At 48.1% G+C, this 18,812-nt stretch overlaps 1 long non-coding RNA gene across 1 annotated transcript in view; it reads right to left on the bottom strand.

Annotated features, from left to right (window-relative positions):
- The window catches only part of LOC118155381 (uncharacterized), an 87,970-nt gene extending 69,471 nt beyond the window's left edge, over positions 1-18,499 (bottom strand). The window contains exon 1 of the long non-coding RNA XR_004745851.3: positions 18,389-18,499. This is a non-coding gene — a long non-coding RNA (uncharacterized LOC118155381). The remainder of the gene's footprint in view (positions 1-18,388) is intronic.
- Positions 18,500-18,812: the final 313 nt, after the last annotated feature.

Here is an 18,812-nt window from a genome sequence, read left to right as displayed (position 1 = left end):
GGTGGCTTCTGTTCAGGTGCCAAGAGTCCTACCAGGAACAAAGAGGAAACTGCAAGGGAAAATCTGACAATAAGAAAAGGGAACAGAACCTTCCAGAAAGGCAGCCATATCTGAACCAGCCCTAGCAACCATGACAGGGTGGGGAACAGGCAGAGACGCTTCCGGGAGGGAGTAGAAGCGGCTGAGAAGGGCATGGGGGGCATCCAGGCACGGCACCAACCTGGGTGGGGACACCAATCCAAGTCCCCTGAAGAGTACATGGGGGAACGAGAGGTTTTCCACTGGGGAAGAGAAGCATTAGGGGCCTCATGGGGCAGACAGGCCCAGGTTCAAGTCCCAGCCTTTCCCCATACTACTGCAAGGGCTTCCTCTCTGAGCTCATTTTCCCTCATCTGGAGGATGGGATCAAATAGAGCCTGCATCCTGAAGCCGTTGTGAAGAACAGCAGTGTTGAGCGTGCAGCTTTGCCTTGAACAGCAAGGGCGCCCAGCCCATGCTCTGCACTTTGCACACATCCCCTCATTTCATAGTCTACCCGCAGTGAGGAGAATTATTCTCCCCATCTCCCAGGGGAGCAAACTGAGTCTCAGAGCTGCAGTCACATGACCACAGCCACAGGGCATGCCAGGGCTTTGGATGGCAGAGTCTGCGATCTCTCCAAGGTGCCTGTGTTGGGCTTCCTCCGATACCTCTGCACATCATCTCTAGTATCCCCTTCCCCACCAGGCTGCAGCAATTAGGGCTCACAAACAATTATATTCTGATTTGAGGACAAAGGACTTAGCCATTTGCAAATAGGAACAAGAGAGGATAGGGCACAGGATGGTGCCTCCTGGGCGTGCCCCTCCTCAGCCTCCACTTCACTCCCAACACACAGGTCTTGGCTGCTGCCCCTTGAATTGCAAAGACTCTACATGTACAAAAGCCAGGGAAAGCAGAGGTGACCCTCACACAGACACCCCAGAGTCATATGTGGAGGATGACCCAGCTGGAGAAAGGGGTGTTGTCTTCTCTGACACCACAGACCCTTGGTTTGTCCTAAAAGTGAGGTCATTGCCTACCTTGGGAGTTTTGGGGAAGAGGAGGTTAAAGGGTCAGATGCTACTGACATCCCTAAAGGGTCAGTAGGTACCCAAGAAGCACCAAGAAACAATAGGTGCTTCCTGGGTACCTACTGTGTGCTAGGGGCTTTACCTGCTGAGAGCTCAAGAGAGGACCAAGGCTGTCCTGACCCAAATCCCCAGATATTACATCCCCGTGGGCAGTGCAGCCCCTCCCTACACCAGCATACCTGCTGCCAACTGAGCTCTGGTGGCTGAGCTTCCAAGCCACGAGGCAGCTCTGAAGAGGAGGCAGGTGCATCCTCAGTTAGCAGGAAGCCCCTGAGAAGCTCCTGTCTCCTCCCCTATTAATTGCATTTGCATCTAGAACAAATGGGGTGCTGGGACTTTCCCCCCATCTTTCACAGAGCTTTGAGCCAGGACATAGCCATATAATTAAAAGAAGAGAAATGCAAAATAATCCTCTTAGTGAGACTTAACTATCCTCCCTCCCTTGTAAATCTATTAATGAACTGTAATTGCAAAGACAGACCCTTTATTGAAACCTGGTAATCAATTCACTCTGGAGCAAAGAGGTTCCCAAGACCTAAAGATGATAAGAAGTGTATATTAATTAGCTTAGTTCTTTATCTGTATAAAAATCAAGCAAACAAAAATATTGGCTGCAAAGCAATTTGCCATCTGCCAATAGACTCTGGCTGCCCTGGGGAGAGGCTGGTTTCCTTTTTCCTGAAATTTGTTTATAATCTTCTGTTAATCAAACCTAGAGCAGAGAGAGATGTGGAAATTATATGCAGAGGACGGATTTCATGAGGACCTGGAGCAGACACGGGAAGAATTGGGACAAGTGAGCAGCAGGAACCTGGATTGCAAGATCCCACAATGCCAACCCTCCCTTGCTGGGAGCTTGGCTGATTTCTGAATCAGCCTTTCACAGGGAGAACGTGATCTACGGGATGGCAGGTGCCCAAGGATAGCTGTTCTAGAAGATTCCATCTAGGTCTGGCTCCCTAGAAGCAGAGCCTGAGATGGAGACAAGTGGGGATGTGTGGGATTGTGGAGGGCATAGGCTCATGAGAACAGGAGTGAGGGAAGCAGCAGAGGCCAGACAAGAAGCCAGGCCAGGGCATGGGCTCCAGGCAAGTTCAGCCCCTGCCTGAGCCCGTGGGGAACTCTGGAACGTTATATGTGGCACCACAGGGCTGTCCTGCCCTGAGCAGTGAGATGGATTTTTTTGCACCCTGTGTCATTAGCTGAAGGTCACCATGCAGGGAGAGTTTCGCCTTTGCTCTTAGCCTTTGCAAGGTGAGTCTGCAGTCAGCGCTCTTGAGCTGAGGTTAATACTCACTGCAGCCAGAGAATGGGTGCCCTGGCCAGTGAAGGGGATCAGGGTGGGTACCAGCTGTCACGCCTGTTATGGCTTGGGTTGTGTCCTCCGGCTAATGTCGAAGGCCTAACCCCTAGTGCCTCAGAATGTGACCTCATTTGAAGATAGGGCCTTCACCGGGGCAATCAATTTAAAATGAGGTCACTGGGGTGGGCCCCAATTTAATATAACTTGTAAAAAGGAGAAACCCGGACGGAGAGACACACATACCAAGAGAACGCCGTGTGAAGACGAGGGTAACGCTTCTACAAGCCAACGGACGTCGAAGATTGCCAGCAACCCCTGAGAAGCTAGGGGAAGACATGGAAGGTTGAAGGAACCCACATTACTGGTACCTTGATTTGGGACTCCTGGCCTCCAGAACTGTGAGGGAGCATAATACATTCTGTCCTTTAAGCCCCTCAGTTTGGGACACTTCGTTATGGCAGCTCTAGCAAACTAATACAAAGCCCATCTCTGACTCTAGCCACCACCACCATCTGCTGATTCTGCCCACCCACCAGAAACCTCGCCTCTGATGACAGCCTCCTTATTTCCCTGGAGAAACACTCTTCATCCTAGGAGGTCCTGCAGAAATCACCCCGCCCCAGATGGAGGGGTAGCCAGAAGCCCAGACCTGGCCAATCAGAGCCTTTCTTCCCCAGCCACAGTGATTGGTTCAGGGATGAGTACATGACCCAATCTGAACCAATGAGGCTGAATTCTGGCCCTGTCCGCGGAATTCACAGGGTGTGAGCGTGGGACGATGGGGCCATCTAGAGGAGACAGCCTGTCTGTGTGTGAGGCTGGCGTGGACACCAGAGCCAAGAATAGAGACCTGATGATATCATCAGGTCTTTCGTTTCCCCCATCGTCCTGATTTCTGTAAATATATTTCATCCAATGTATAACTGTAAACTGTTTCAGATCAATTTTGGAACTTATAAATTTAAATAGTACAAAAAAAAAATAAGTTGATTCAGACTGCAGTCCAGGGCGACCTTGAATTAGGAAGTGACACTATGTTATTAAACAAAATTATAGCAATCATTTATTAAAAGTGAGTTACATACTATAAGTGCCAGGCATTAATGCATTTGTCTTATACGCATTACCTTAAACCTCATAACCACAACCCTTCCTATGATGTGGAGCCTGTGATTTCCTCATTTTTCGGTTGAAGAAACCAGTGTTACTTTCATCCAGCCATTCCTCTACCCTAATACCAAAAAATAAAAAAATAAAGACAGCACACAAAAAGAAAACTACAGACCAATATCCTTTGTTTCTTTCTTCTGCCTTCCTGTGGGTTATGTGAATAGTTTTTTTAGACTTCAGTTTTGACTTATCTGTACTGATTTTGAGTATATCTCTTTGTATGATGTCTCTAGTGGGTATTCTCAGTTACGTTATATTAATACATACATAACTTATCACAGTCTATTAGTGTCATCATTTTGCCAATTTGAGTGAAGTATAGAAACCTTGTCTCCCTTTGCCCTCCTCATTAATAATATAATTTCTTAATTTATTAATAATAAAGTTTCTTAATTATTTCTCCTTCATACATTTAGAACCACATCAGAAAGTGCTATTATTTTTTCAACCATCAAATACAATTTAGAAAACTTAAGAGGAGAATAAACCTTCATTATATTTACTCTTATTTTTGCTTGCTGTGTTCCTTCTTCTTCCTGGTGTTCTTAATTCCTTCTTTTACTGTTTCGTCTCCATTTAGAGAATGTTTTAGCCATTCTTTTGGGGTACGTTTCTGCTAGCAACAAATTATCTTAGTTTTCCTTCCTCTGAAGATGTCAATTTCCTCTTCATTTATGAAGTATATTTTCCCTGGATATAGGCTTCTGGGTTGACAGTTCTTTTCTCTCAGCACTTGAAAAATGTTGAGCCACTTCCCTCTAGCCTCCATGGTTTCTGATGAGAAATCCTTTTTGGTTCTAATATTTGTCCCCTACAGATAAAGTGTCATTTCTCTCTCACTGCTTTCCAGGTATTTTATTTGTCTTTAATTTTCAGAATTTTGACTATGATGTGTCTTGGTGTGAATATCTTTTGAGATTATCCTGTTTGGGGTTCACTTGGCTTCTTGAATCTATAGGTGTATGTCTTTTGCCAAATTTAGGAAGTTTTCAGCCATTATTTCTCTGAGTCATTTTTCAGCCCCCACCTCCTTTTTTTTTTCTCCTCTTGGGACTCTGATGACATAGTGTTAGATCTCTGGTTATAGTCCCATAGGTCCCTGGTGCTCTGCTCTTTTTTTCTCGCAGTATATTTTCTTTCTGTGGTTGAGATGGAGTAATTTCTGTTGTTCTGTATCCAAGATGACTGTCTCTTTCCTCTGTCTCCTCCATTTGGCTATTGAACTTATTTGTTAACTTTCATATTTCAATTTTTGTTATTTATGGCACAGGATATAGTCTTATCTGAGTGTTCCATGGGCACTTGAAAATAAATGTGTATTCTTCTGTTTGGGTTGGAATATTCTGTAAATGTCAATTAGGCCCTTTTGATCAGGGGTCCCCACCCCCTGGGCCACAGACTGGTATTGATCCTTGGCCTGTTAGGAACCAGGCTGCACAGCAGGAGGTGAGTGGTGGACAGGTAAGCCTTACTGCCTGAGCTCCGCCTCCTGCCGGATCAGCAGCAACATTAGATTATCCTAAGAGTGTGAACTCTATTGTGAACTGGGCATGTGAGGGATCTAGGTTGCCTGCTCCTTAGGAGAATCTAACTAATGCCTGACAATCTGAGGTGAAACAGTTTCATCCCCAAACTATTCTCCCCACTGCCCTTGTGTCCATGGAAAAATTATCTTCCATGAAACCAGTCCCTGGTGCCAGAAAGGTTGGCAACCACTGCTCTTGATGGTGTTGTTCTGATGTAAAGCTTTACTGATGATCTGACTATTCATTTTATCAGTTGCTAGGAATAGAGTATTGAAATCTCCAGCCACATTTTTTGATTTGTCTGTTACTCTATTCAGCTTTATCAGTTTTGCTTCATGTATTTTGAGACACTATTATTTAATGCATACACTCTTAGGATTGTTATGTCTTCTTGGTGAATGAATCCTATTATCATTAGGTAATGTTCCTCTTTCTCTCTAGCAATTTTCTTTGTTCGGAAATCTACTTTATCTGATATTAATATAGCCACTCTTACTTTTCTTATCAACATTTCATGGTGTATCTCTTTCCATTCTTTTAATTTCAACTTACTTATGTTGTTGTATTTGCAGGGAATTACTTGAACGCAGCATATTGTTGGATTGTATGAGGTTTTGCTGTTGCTACTGTTGCTGTGTTTGCTTGTTTTAAACCACTGTGTCAATCTCTGTTAATTGATGCATTGAGACAATTTGCATCTAATTGTTGATACATTAGGGCTTAAGTCTGCCGTTTTACTTTTGTTTCCTATTTATTTTCTTTGTGTCTTATTCCTCTGTATCTCTTTTCTTATCTTCTTGTGGGTTACCTAAACATTTTTAGGATTCTGTATTGATTTATTTATAGTGTTCCTGAGAATACTAGAATATAACTTTCTATAATTTTCTTAGTGTTTTCTCTAAATATTGCAAAATATATGCATAACTCATCCTGTTCTAAAGACGTTGATGTTTTAACACTGTGAGTAAAGCATAGACCCCTTACTCCTGTTTGGATCTCTTTACATACTTATGAGGATAATCATAAACCACCTCCCTATATACATTATATACCACATTAGATGGTTTTTAATTTTTGCTTCAACCAGCAAATATGACTTAAGAAACTCATAAGAAAAAGGATAGCCTACTTTGCTTACCCCTCCCCCGATTCTTAGAGTCTTCATTCTCTCTGAAATTCCAAGCTTTCCTCCATTATCATGTCCTTTCTGTTCAGAGAACTTCCTTTAGCTATTCTTTAAGGGTGTATTTGCCAGCAACAAATTCTCTTAGTTTTTCTTCATCTGAGAGTGCCTTTGTTTTCCCCTTAATATTTTTCACCAAATATAGAATTTACTGTTGACAGTTCTTTTCTCTCTGTACCTGAAAACTGTTGTACCACTTAATTTGAGCCTCTTTGGCATCAAAAGAGACATCAGCTATCATTCAAATTGGTGTAACTTAGAAGTAACATGGTTTCTTTCTGACTGTGTTCAAGACGTTTCATTGCCTTTCATTTTCAGATGTTTAATTATGATGTGGCTTGACATGAATTTCTTTATTTTTGAGACAGGGTCTCACTCTGTCACCTGGGCTGGTGTGCAGTGGCACATACACGGCTCACTGGAGCCTCGATCTCCTAGGCTCAAGCAATCCTCCCACCTCAGTCTCCCAAAATGCTTGGACTACAGGTGCATGCCACCATGCTTGGCTAATTTTTGTATTTTTTAAAGAGACAAGGTTTCAGCATGTTGCCCAGTCTGGTCTCAAACTCCTGGACTCAAGCAGTTCACTTGCGCCAGCCTCCCAAAGTGCTGGTATTACAAGCATGAGCCACCACACCAGTACAGGTATATGTCTTTCTCTAAATTGGGGGAATGTTCGCCATTATTTCTTCAAATACTTTTTCAGTCCCACTCTCTCTCCTTGTCTTGAGACTTCAACAATATGATTGAGAGCTATTGTGCTGATGTCCACAGGTCTCTGAGACTTTGGTTTTTTATTTTTCGGTTTATTTTCTCTCTGCTCTTAGGCAGGGTAAATTCTATTGATCTTTCCTCAAGTTCATTGGTTCAATCCTCCATCATCTCCACTGTTGAGTCATCCATTCAGCTTTTTACTTGGTCAATGTATATTTCAGTACCATAATTTCCATTTTGTTCTTTTTATTAACTCGATTTCTCTACTGAAATGTTTTATTTTTCACTTGTTTCAAGATCATCCGTAATTGCTTATTGAATCACTTTTATGATGGCTGCTTTAGAGTCCTTGTTAGAGCATTCCAACACGTGATTCATCTCAATGTTGGCATCTGTTGATTATCTTTTCTCATTCAAGTTGTGATTTTCCTATTCTTGGTATAAGTGATTATTTTTCTATTGTATTCTAAGCATTTTGAATAGTATAAGACTGGATTTTTTTCCCGCAGGTTTAAAGAGAGGGCCAGACGGATATGTGTGTTCAGCTCCCCTCTGGCCTGCCTGCAAAGATGGGGTCAGCTCTACTCCCCTGCTGCCTCTGAGAGGAGGTGTTAAGCTTAGCTTCCCACTGTGGCCTACTGACACCAGAGGTAGAGGGAGCTGAGGGATGACTCATCACTTTGTTCTTGCAGGGTAGAGGCAGAAGCTCAGTTTCCCACTGGGACCTGCTGACATGAAGTGAGGGGCAGGAGGGAAGCAGAATGCCAACCAGCCCTACCTCCTACCACCTTGTTCTGCCTTATGGACACCAGGTTAAGGTACAGGCAGTTTCTCTCTAGACACACTGATGATTGCCAGTTGGATGGGGGTTGAAGGTGTCAAGTGTAAATAGCCCCACAGTGCATCACCCCCTTAAGTCTCACTGCTGCCTACTGGAAGTGGAGATTCAGCTCATGGCTGGACCTGCTGACATCACCCTAGCAGGGGAGTCAGAGCATCTATGCCTGCTACATGCAGTGGAAGTGGGGATGGATGGAGCATCAGCTTCCCTCTCCATCCTGCTCAAAATACAGGGCAGAAGGAGTGGGGGAAGAGTAGTTTTTCTGTTGGTGTTGGACTGCAGTCGGGCAGGATTTGACAAAAAATATTTCCTGTCATTAGGCTTCCCTTTACCCAGTCCTCTGCACAAAGCAAGAGGTTTTTCTTGGTACTTTTCAGGCCTGTGTCTGTTGGTCGTTCTAGGATGGGGACTTAAGCAGCACTCTGTCCAGGAGATAAGGGAAGCAATAAGGAAAGGCAGGGAGCGTGCCACCGAACCGTTCCTCACATTCTGAGCCTCCAGGCAGTCTGCCTTGCCTCTGTCCTTCTGCCTTCCTGTGCCTACTGCTGAGTTATGTCCATGGATTTTTAGTTGTCATGGGCAAGACCTAAGAGGACTGGGGAGACTCTATCTTGGAGGAAACAAAAGCGTCATCCTTTTTTAATGCCTCTCTTAGAAATAGGCATGCCCTCCCTAACCCCCATAATAGGTGAGGTCCCCATTACCTGTTTCCATGGCAACCCATGTCCTTCCTGTGTGGCACAATCAGTTGTTTTTTTTAATAGATGTGTGTGTGTGTGTGTGTGTGAGTGAGTGTGTGTGTGTGTGTGTGTGTGTGTATCTGTCCTGGCTAATGTTGGTCCTCATCATCCCTTTTCTTTTGTTTTTTTTTTCGATTTTTCCTTTTCCTCAATGGAATCTGAGGTTCTCATCATTACTCATCAACAGGACGCACAAGGACCCAAGAACACGGACATGTCCTGCTCACTGCTGTGTCCTCTGTGCACAGCACAGAGCCTGAAAAAGAAACCACGAAATGGACTAAGGCACCTGCACTGGATGCAGGGCTGCTTTCGGTAGAAGTTCCCAGAGGGCCTCAATGACGTGGCTGATATTAGAAAGACAAAACAACAGAGCCAGGCAGATGACACTCAGAGCCTCCCTGACAGAGGGGGCGTCAAGTGACCAAGACCCGCCATGGAGATGAGTTTGGTGCATTTTCAGAGCAGTGAGGAGGCCAGCAGATATAGAGGGAGGCAAGGCAGCAGACCACAGGGGTCACCGTCTGCCAGCACAGGAGGCGATGGGAAGCCAGGAGGGGACATGACCTGATTTGGGTTTGGGGAAGAGCCCTGTCTGTCACCATCTGCATGATCTGCATGGGCTGCAACAGGCAGCCAGCAAGGAGGCTGCTGATATGCTGATGAGAGATGGGGTGGGGGCCCTGAGTCAGGCTAGGGAAGACATTAAGGGGTACCTGGATTGGGGAACTCACCACCTGCAGAGGGTGAGGGGTAATAATGGGGCAGGGTTCAGAAAGCCTTGGGCACATAGTAGGGCACCCCCCCAGTAGAATCAGATTTCTCCTATCTCAGCCCCACCCCCACACCCAGGGGCCTCTGCAGAGAACAGGGTCTGCACCAGCTGCTCCAGCTCTGAAAGGGATACTGTCAGCTGGCCTCCTGCAGAAGCAGATATTCCTGCATGTTTTGCCTGTGACTTCTCACCACAGGTTTTTTGGTGCCTATCTCAGCACACTCTGATGCTGGGGGCCTCCATGGAAGCATCTCCCCCAAAGCCTCACCTGCTAAATCTGGACCACTGTAAGCCAACCTGCCAGCCACTGCCTACCAGAAATCTGCCATGCATCCAGGGGCTGTGCATGGGATCCTGTTCTGAAAGCACAAGGGAAACCCACTGCCTTCAAGACCAGTTCCAAATCTCATGAAGGCAAGAGCACTGGAACTCCGCACCCTCCCCTCCTGCCCCTGTACCTTACAGATGAGGACGCTGAGGCTAAAGAAGGTGAAGACCCTGAGGCCCTGCTGTAATCATTAAGGGGAGTGCTTCGGGGTCATGTAGATCTTGGATTCACGTTCTAACTCTACCACCTCATTGCTGAGAGCTCAGGTAAGTGACTTTTCCACTCTCAGCTTCCTCATCTATGAAATGTGGACAATAGAAATAGCCAACCCTTAACCTGTGTCTGACATTATTTTAAGCCCTTTACATATTCACTCTTTAAATTCTCAAAACAGCCCCATGAGATGGGTACTATCAATACCTCCCTGTTACATGGGAAAGTGAGGCACCCAGCACTTAGGTAACTTGATAAAGACCACCCAGCCAGTAAATGCAGAGCCAGACCCAAATCCACCTGACCTGGTCTCCAAGTCTGTGCTCCCAGCCAATCCCACCCTGTCTCCAGTACGCACTTGAAGATGACCTTACGTCCTTGAAGGTCATCTTATGTTAATTAATGTATGTCTGTAAAGGGCTGAGCGCCGTCTTGGCACACAGCCAGTGCTCAATAAATGCTGGCAAAGGTGTCAGGCACCACCTGCACTCTAGGGAAACAAAGTGGCCAGACGCAGAGTCAGCTCTCAGGGGGCTGTCGGTCCCATGGGGAGGTCAGAGGAGTGAATTGTCACTTACACTGCAGATGGCAGAGCTGGGACCAGAGATGTTCAGGGAGGCACAGGAGCTCAGGGAGGGGAAGTGGAGGTGGCAGAAGAGGAAACAGCATGTACAAAGGTGAGGCAGGCCCAGGGACCCAGAGAGGAGACAGGAGCCACTGTGGGTCCTAGAGGTCTAGGAAGGGACACAATGAAGGAGTTTTCCAGGGTCGCTGTAGTGAGGGAGATCTACTGAGGGAGATCTGTGGGGATTGCTCCCGTGTGAGGCCCCTAGGAAATGGGCCTCGCCATACGGTGAGCTTGAGCCTGGACACAGATCCCCAGTTGGGGGAGTCGAGCTGAGGGAAAGCAGGAACAGAGGGAGGGACTATGCTATTCAAAATAATTAACAGACATTACTTTATGGATATGAGGACTTGGGAGGCATTGTGTCCACTTTCGGCTCCTTATGGTTTATTGTTTAATTGTGTTCATTTTGGATACTGGGCGTAACTTACTTACTGTAACTTACTGGGTATAACTTACTTACCTTGACTTACTGGGCATAACCTACTTACTGGGCGTAACTTACTTACTGGGTGTAACTTACTTAGTGGGCTTAACTTGCTTACCTTGTGACTTAAGTATTTTGATCTGACATAAACAACATTAAGCAGAAAACTATATAATGGAACCTATTGCAAAAATAAAATTGCTGCATGGGCATAGCACATGTAGCCCTCCAGACTGCACTCTTTTCTTTCTCCTTTTTTCCAGCGCATGCTCTTTTCCAGGTTTGGGACCCTCTCGCTGGACGAGATTCCTGGGCTTGCGTTCAGTTCACAACACTGTAGAGCAGGACAGGAATAGATGGGGAGAGGGTGGAACCCAGGGTCAGAGGCCAGTGGACAGCTGCCAGGGTGGAGGCTGAGCTCACATCCAGGTCCTCACTTCCTTACACTCCATGGGCTTGGCGGGGTGGGGAGTGGGGGTCACAAGGTTAGTAGTTGCCCCTAATCTCCCTCTTATGGTGTGCTCTAGATTGGAAAGAGGGATTCTACGGGCAGACGCTGGCACCCCAACTTCCTTCCACTTCTCCCCACCCCATCCCCGCTCTCCCTAAAGCTGTTCCTGCAACAGGAAGCACCCTCATTTTTGACAGCTCCAGCTCCCAGCAGGCAGGCTGCAGGTGCCTGGGCTGGGGGAGCACTCAGGAGAGACAGCAGACAGGGGCGGCTTGGGTGGAGCAGCAGAGCCTGGACAATGCCACTGTCGACATGGCACTATGCTGTGTCCTGAGTCTGGTGCCACAGGTCAGTATACAGCTACACTGGGGATTTTTCTTTTTGTGTACTCACCCATGGTCCCATTTGATCTTGACAACAACCTGTGGCACCATATTAGCACTCACCCCATTTTAAGCCACAGATATGGGCACAGAGAGGGAAAATGACTTTCTCAAGGTCAGACAGCTGGGAGGTGGCAGAGCTGGGATGATCTCTGTCTCTGCCATGTGATGATACAGCAAGAAGGTAGCCATCCACCAACCAGGAAGAGAGCCTCAGCAGACACGGAGTTGGCTGACACCTTGATTTTGAGGTTCCCAGCCTCCAGAACCAGGAGGAGTAAATGTCTGTTGTTTAAGGCCCCCGGTCAATGGTATTTGTTATAGCAGCCTGAACTGACCAAGACACACGCTCACCCCACACAGTGACACAACTAGCTCACATGCACTCAGACACAGACCCCACATGCTCACATTCCATGCCATCCTTTACCCGCTTAATAAATGCGGGCTGCTCTTCCTAAGACCAGTAGGTTTGCATCCTAGCTCTGCCATCAGTCTCCACTCACCACCCAGGGGGTCCTGTGGACAGCAGTCAGGAGAATGGTAAGGACCTTCTGGGGGAAAGCAGCACAACCTCAAGAAGAGAGGACCCTTGCTGTGTGTCCTTGGGCATGTCCCTTCACCTCTCTGAGCCTCTTTTTCCCTACCTGCAAAACAGGAATCATTCCAGATTAAGATGCACTTTATTCCTGGCTCATTTTCATTATTGTCACTTCTGGGTGGCTGACCTCAGCCTGGAGAAAGGAGAACTGAAAGGGGCCTGGGCTAGAGACAGGAATGAGCCCATGTGGCCCAAATCCCGGGATACTAGGGTGACTCCCTGCAACTTGGAAGCTCGAAAGAAACAGCTCAAGAGGAAAGAAAAGGCATTTCTGCTTCCCAGAGCAGAGGCTGTCAGTATGGGATGTCACACACAGAGACGTGACCGAGGCTGGGACTGGAAATATTTAAATTTGTAAGTATTCAATTATTTACTCTGGGCTTTGTTCCACAGGGGATTTGGAAGAGCTTGCAGCAAAAGGCCATTCAACAAAGAGAAAAAATAAACAGAAACACAGACATCAGGACCAAGGAACGCAAACCACAGTGGGCATGGGGACCCGGAGACAGCATTGCTTCTCTTCCCCAGGCTGAGACCTCTGTGAAGTGGGAAAGGTTCTGGATTATAGGCTGTGTGGATGCAGTGTCTGGCAGCTGCTCCATCAACACAGGTCAATGGATGGACAGGAGCCAATGACTTCGGTTCAGTTCAACACACATTGTTTAGATAGTTGCTCTGAGCCACCTGGGATAGAGCGATTCACAGCCTGGGCCTCGAGTCCTATTTCACTGGAGAGGGCAAGCTCAGGAGAGGGAGGAGCAGGAATGAACCAGTGTTCATAGTGCACCTGCTATGGGCACACTTACCATTATTTATGTTTCACAGCAGCCCCTGATGGACAGAATAATAATTAGCCGTATTTTTCAGAGGAGGAAACGCTGGGTTCAGAGGAGCAAAATTCGTTCATTCATTTATCAGCTTACTCAACAAATATTTATAGAGTCTGTACAATGGTCCAGGCACTGTGCTGGGCACTGAGGATCTGGGGTGGGAAAACAGGCAGGCAATCTGCTCTTGCATAGCGGGTAGGCTGTACAGGAGAGCAGCATTAAACAAGAAAACACGGATGAACGCATGATTACCAGTTGCGGCAAGTGCTGGGAAGGAAGCGAGCGGGAGGCCAGGAGTGAGGGCAACAGAGGGAGGAAGTATTTGGTGGGTGGAAGGGGGAGTCAGGAAGGTTCTGAGGAGACCAAAGGCATAAAGAGAAGGGAGAGAAAATGCAGGTATAGACGACTCCACATGCAGTGGCTCCGAGATGGGGAAACACAAGTGCCGTGTGGCTGGAGAGGGAAGAGCAGCGAGGCGCAGGGGCTGGGCCATGTGGGGCCACCTGAGTCAGAGGAAAGCCTGTGGGCTGCGTTCAAAGAGCACCAGGAATCCAGCGAAGGGCTTTAGGCAAAGGAAGAGAGACAGGATCTGAGTTTATTTTTTTTTATTTATTTATTTTGAGATGGAGTCTCACTCTATCCCCCAGGCTGGAGTTCAGTGGCACGATCTCAGCTCACTGCAATCTCCACCTCCTGGGTTCAAGCAATTCTCTGCCTCAGCCTCCCAAGGAGCTGGGATTACAAGCACCCACCACCACGCCTAGCTAATTTTTATATTTTTTGTAGAGATGGGGTTTCACCATCTTAGCCAGGCTGGTCTTGAACTCCTGACCCTGTGATCCACCTGAGCCTCCCAAAGTGCTGGGATTACAGGCATGAGCCACCGCACCCAGCCTGAGTTTATCGTTTATAAAAATAACTTCTGTGTTGTTCAAGGCAGAACCAGAACTGAATCTCCACACATCTCCCCAGACCCCCACATCATGCCATCATGCTGTTGTATCAGACCGAGCATAGAAAGGCAACACCAAGACAAAAGTATGCCAAATTGCAGGGTTTATTGCTAGCAACCACAGAGGACTCACGTCTCTCCAACCCGTGGCCCCATAAAAGAGGGTGACAACACCTTTCATACCCGTAAAAATCACCTTGGGGGTGAGGGGAGAGGATGGGGTGAGGGGCTTCAGATATTCCGAGGGTCAGTGGATTCAAATCACCTTCTGGGTGGAGATGAGGGTGAGGGGGTTCCGGACATTTTGAGGGCCAAGGGACTATTTGACATTCTGATTGTCATTTAAGGGGTTCACAGATGCTAAGATTAGCATTCATTTACGCATCGTCTGGGTAGGGGTGGGATCCACAGATTTTTATTTACTTGGCGCCAGGATGGAATTATCTGGGGGTGCTTACTCTGGTAAACAAAGGCCGGCAATTCTGGCAGTTACAGATAAGAGAAGGTATGCAGCTCTACCTCACTTTCCATCCTGCAGAGTAAACTAGCAGTTTAAGGAAGCCAAGATTAGCAGTCATTGTGAGGAGAATGGAAGCAGTCTTGTCCATTTATAAAATGGCATTGTACAGGTTCTAACTCTAGGCCAGCTATGTCACAATGCTATGTCATTCGTCCAGCCCATCCCCACCCAAGCCTCTACCACCAGCCCCAGCACCCTGGATCCTCCCATCTTTCCCTGGGATGGAGATGTGCTGTGTGACCTGGAGCCAATCTCCTGCCCTCCTGGCCTCAGTCTTCCTCTCTTCTCCCCTCAATCTGTAGCGTTCCCTGTGGAAGGCCCTGAGCCCGAGTCTTGGGACAGGCATCAAGAGGCCTAGGGCTTCTGCCCCTCAACCCAGAGAGGCCTGGGGCAGCCCACGACACCCCATGACTCAGCCTCCCCATCTGTGAAATGGAAATCAGCTTGCTGTACACTGTGGATGATGTAATCCAAAAATAAACCACGTTTGTAATCCCAGCACTTTGGGAGGCTGAAGGAAGGGTTCACTTGAGCCCAGGAGTTAGAGACTAGCCTGGCCAACATGGCGAAACCTCATCCCTACAGAAAATACAAAAAGTTAGCTGGGCATGCTGACACACAGCTGTAGTTCCAGCTACTCAAGAGGCTGAGGCAGGAGGACCACCTGAGCCTGGGAGGTCAAGGCTGCAGTTAGCCGTGATTACACCACTGCACTCCAGCCTGGGTGACAGAACGAGACCCTGTCTCAAAATAAAAACAAAGTAAAATAAAATTCTAAGCCCCCCAACCTACTAAATGGATCCTCCTCTCAGCCAAGCGGATTTGGAAGAAACCTAAACCCTAATGCCAGGATGGGAAGGGAGGGTCAGACACGCCTCACTATTCCCACCTCCCTTTGGAATTCAACGCAGCTGGCCAGCATTAACATTAAAACGGAGATCTTAAGACTTGCAACACAGACTTTGTAGCAATAAAATACCGAATTCCAAACTGACTCTAGTATAGCATCACATGACAGATAACAGGCACTGAAAGAAATCAAAATATTTTACCCCAAAATATATTTCTTTGACATATTTTTAAATGGCCCTGCAAAGTTGTCTCTTGTGAGGAAAATTTACATTCTGTAGAGAATTCCTTTCCTTTCCAGGTCGTTTTTTTCTGATCCTGAAGAGATTAGCTTCCAGTCTAGCTCCTTTTAGAGGTCTGAATAGAAAACATTCACCTTGTACTGCTTCTGCGAGTGGCCACCTAAGAGACTTCATCTACATAATAAGAACCTTGGTCTCTAAACTCCTTATCTTAAGCCAGACACTCTTTTCTATTGAATCCAGGTCTTTAGATAATAACTTAACTCATTCAACCAGTTGCCCAATTGCCAGTCGGAAATTCTCCGAATCCACCTATGACCTCCCCACCTTTGAGTTGTCCCACGTTTCCAGGCTGAACCAATGTATTGGTTGTATTGATGTCATATGTATTGATGTCTTAAGTCTCCCTAAAACATGTAAAACCAAGCTGTAACCCAACCACTTGGGCACTTGTTCTCAAGACCTTTGGAGGCTGTGCTTCAGGCCGTGGTCATTCAAATTTGGCTCAGAATAAACCTCTTAAAAAATATTTTACAGAGTTTGACTCTTTTCATTGACAGCGCTTACTGGTAGCATAGGGCTCCTGACCCAAGCTGTGTTCCCGGAGCCCCCTAAGGGGAAATCTAGCTCCTTTAGTGATCCCACACCCAGGGGCAGTCAGGGGGAGTGAGGGTGGGCCAATGTGTATCCTGGGTGTCCAACTCACTGTGCCCACCCTCTGTCCCCAACCAAGTGGAGGTGCAGGCAAAGGGCTGACCGCTGAGGGCAGAGAGGCCGGCAGGGAGGGGAAGTGGAAGGTCGGCTGCATGGATGATGGCACCCTGGGTGAGCAGTTACCCTCCGGTCGGAGTGTGTGGGTCAGGGGGTATTGTGTGTGTGTGCGTGCGCACATGTGTGTATGTGTGTGAATGTATGTCTGCATGTGTGTCAATGTGTTTGAATACGTGTGTATGCATGTCTGCATTTGAGAGTGCATATGAGCATCGATGTGTGCTTTTCTGTGTATGAGTGCGTATGAGTGTATATCTACATGTGTGTCTGTTTATGTGTTTATTTCTGTGTATACGTGTGTGTATGACTGTGTGTGAAAGCTCTGTGGCCCCCAGGCCCTTTTCCCACCTCCTCCTCACTTCTGCAGTAGGCTTGGGGAAGGTTCCACAGGGGCCTTGGGTCCTGGTCCTTAATGTCTCAGCCTGACCAGCATTTGGGACCAGGAAGGTCTTTCTGACCTGTCCAGTCCTTGGCCAGTCCCTCCCCAGCCTGGGAAGCACGCAGGTCCTGCCCTGCTGCCTGGGCATTGCTTCAGCCCGGCCTTGGTGGGTGGACCTGGGACACGACTGTGCTGTTCTCTCTTTGCACGCTGCCAGGAGAGACCACTATGCCTACTCCTACTACCCGTAAGTAGCTCCACCTGGCCTGGGAGTCCCCTGCCCCGCCTAGGGGAGACCTCCCGTCCCCACCCTCTTTAGCTGGGCTTGGGCTCACTGCACCTGGCCTGGCCTGGTGTCCGCCCCGTTCTCCAAGGCCACTGAAGCTTCTGACTTTCCCTCCCCTGCTCTGTCCCTCCCCTCTGCATCTTCCTCTTCGAGTCGTGGTCACCAGTGCTGGAGCTGACTCTGCGGAGTCACCTGAGCAAGTCACCTCTCCTCCCTTAGTCTCAATGTCCTATCCACCACCAGGGCAGGTCCTTATGTCCTTGAACCATTCCTTGTGGTCAGAAGGATGTCCTACAGAGCACAGTGGCTCATGCCTGTAATCCCAGCACTTTGGGAGGCCAAGGTGGGTGAATTGCTTGAGCCTAGGAGTTTGAGACCAGCCTGTGTAACATGGCAAAAGCTTGTATATACAAAAAACAGAAAAATTAGCCAGGCATGATGGCACATGCCTATAGTCCCAGCTACTCAGGAGGCTGAGGTGGGAGGATCACTTGAACCCAGGAGGTTGAGGCTGCAGTGAGCTGTGTTCTGGCCACTGCACTCCATCCTGGGCAACAGAGCAAGACTCTGTCTCAAAAAACACAAAAGATGAAGGATGTCCTGACCTCCTACTACATCCACATCCAGGAGCATCCTTACACAGGTCCCACTCTGGAGTCCATGCCTGTGTGCTTGCATGCACCAGGGTGGGGCCAACCCGTCCCAATATTGGCAGCTCTGTTCACAGCACAGAAGACTCTCAGATCCCCATGAATTTCTTCCCTAGCCGGGCAGCCCCAGCTCTGCAGACCCACCCCTTGCTGGGCACCTCCTCCGGGCCAAGCCCTGGGCTCAGTTCTGGACACACAATCCCCAAGACAGCCCTGACAATAGGAGCTCTTATTGCTCCCACTTTACTGATGAGGAAACTGAGGCCCAGAGAGGCCAAGGGACTTGTGGTAAGTCGCAGAATGTGCCAGAGCTGGGACATAACCCAGGTCCCTGCTGACTCCGCAGCCTGCAGATGCTACTGTCTTCTGTCTCTGTCTTCTCCTCTGCAAAGCTTCCAGAACACTCCTCCCACACCTATGCTGGTTTTCCCTCCCTCACAGAGCAGACCCAGATGGCGCAGGGCCAGCCCTGAGGACGACAGGTCTCTCACCTCCTCCTCCCTGGGCCGCTCCTTACCTTGCTGATTCCCACATGAGGTTTTCCAGCAACTCAACACCCAACGACTGGAGCCGAACCCCCAGCTCAGCTCCTGCAGGGGCTGCGGACAGGCAGCTCTCCCTCCCCACTGCTTGCGCAGTTAGTTTTCAAAGCCAGATGCAGACTTTTCAAAGCGTCTGTATTAAATTCCATCTGTTTAATCTCTCACTGAGCTCAGCTGGTTGCCAGCAGCGTTAGTGTCCCTCCCGGGTTTCAGCGTCTGTGGATCGGGTTGGTTTCTTTCTCCAGGGCTGGGAACAGAGCTGTGGCACCACCGGAGACCTCCCTCTAGGCCAGCATCTGCTCACTGACAGGGCCTCTCTGGGCTCCATGCGCAGCCACCCTGGCCGGCTGTCCTCTGCCCGTGGCCCTGTCTGTCTTCCCTGTCCCTTCCTCTCTCTCT

This window comes from Callithrix jacchus, chromosome 7, assembly GCF_049354715.1.
Source record: "Callithrix jacchus isolate 240 chromosome 7, calJac240_pri, whole genome shotgun sequence".
Lineage (NCBI taxonomy): Eukaryota > Metazoa > Chordata > Mammalia > Primates > Cebidae > Callithrix > Callithrix jacchus.
Note: the sequence above shows the minus strand (reverse complement) of the source record. Positions and strands in the feature narration are given on the sequence as shown.